Below are 1486 nucleotides of genomic sequence, written 5' to 3'. Positions count from 1 at the left end.
GAGCTGGACGAGTGTAATGTTTACAGAGCGGCAGCGATTAGTGCAGGAGTGAGGGGAATCTTGACATAGATTGATCTCATCCATCTGCTAAAAACAAGAGCAAACTCCAGACTGACGCACGTACACGTGTTTGTGCTGAAAGTGACTGACTGACGTCGTGTCGACTTAAAGCTGGAGAAGAGCTCAAGCTGCATATCACCTCAGATCTGAGTCTGAGTCTCGACTGCTGGAAACTATACAGGGATAGAAAAGACAAGTATTATCGGACAAGACATCAAGTATTTATCTATCTATCTACAACTTTATATAGAGAGCTGGACGATAATATAGTTGTATATCCAACTTTATATCTAGAGATGTGTAATAATATAGCTATACATCCATTTTATATTTAAATATGGACCATAATATAGTTATTTATACAACCTTATTTATAAAGCTCTGTGCAATAATATAGTAATATAATTGTAGTAATATCCATTTTTATATATAAAGATGGACGATAATATAGTTATACATCCAACTTTATATACAGAGCTGTTCAATAATATAGTTATATCCCTTTGTTCATTCATTTATATAAATATGAATGATTATGATAATATAGTTATATATCCAACTCTATCTATCTTTTTGCAAAATGTTCAATAAAACGACCTTGAACATTTCCGCAAACCTTACTGGTTAAAATTAGAATTCATTTGAATTAGAATTTTTTATTATTATTATTATTATTTTCCGTGACATTTCAATTCAGTTTCAAGCACTGAATTGGAAGTTAAAAGCCATTCTCAGTTCGGTTCAGAATGACTCTTAGCCCTCTGCAGACTAATGTCCTGAAACAAAACAGTGTTCGATTTTTATAAGAATCATTTTTCCGAGTGTGAGGGCGTCACCTCAGGGAGGATTTGTCAGATTGAGTCCCAAACTACACACTCGCTCTCATCTGACTCTCTGTCCCCCTGTTTCTCACAGAAAGAAAGACCATTTCAAATGAGCTAAGTTAAAAGCCATTCTCAGTTCGGTTCAGAATGACTCTTAGCCCTGCTGCAGACTAATGTCCTGAAACAAAACAGTGTTCGATTTTTATAAGAATCATTTTTCCGAGTGCGAGGGCGTCACCTCAGGGAGGATTTGTCAGATTGAGTCCCAAACTACACACTCGCTCTCATCTGACTCTCTGTCCCCCTGTTTCTCACAGAAAGAAAGACCATTTCAAATGAGCATGTGTTGGTAATCCCAGCAGAAATCACGCGTCTGGCAGAAGTGTCCGCTGTGACGCAACAGATGCAACAATGTTTGTCTGTGCTGTAGTCCAGATAACAACTGCTCTCTCTCTCGGTGTGTGTGGAGCAATCCGGCTTGCTTGCTCATGCAGTTCAGGTAACAAATTGTCTTCCTTGTCATCCCTCCCTCTCTCTTTCCCTCTCTCTCTTTCCCTCTCTCCCTCTCCCTCTCCCTCTCCCTCTCTCTCTCTCTCTCTCCC

Source organism: Sinocyclocheilus grahami, unplaced genomic scaffold (genome assembly GCF_001515645.1).
Source record: "Sinocyclocheilus grahami isolate Dianchi unplaced genomic scaffold, SAMN03320097.WGS_v1.1 scaffold436.1, whole genome shotgun sequence".
In the NCBI taxonomy this organism is placed as follows: domain Eukaryota; kingdom Metazoa; phylum Chordata; class Actinopteri; order Cypriniformes; family Cyprinidae; genus Sinocyclocheilus; species Sinocyclocheilus grahami.
The sequence above is the reverse complement of the archived record's forward strand: the minus strand, read 5'-3'. Positions refer to the sequence as shown.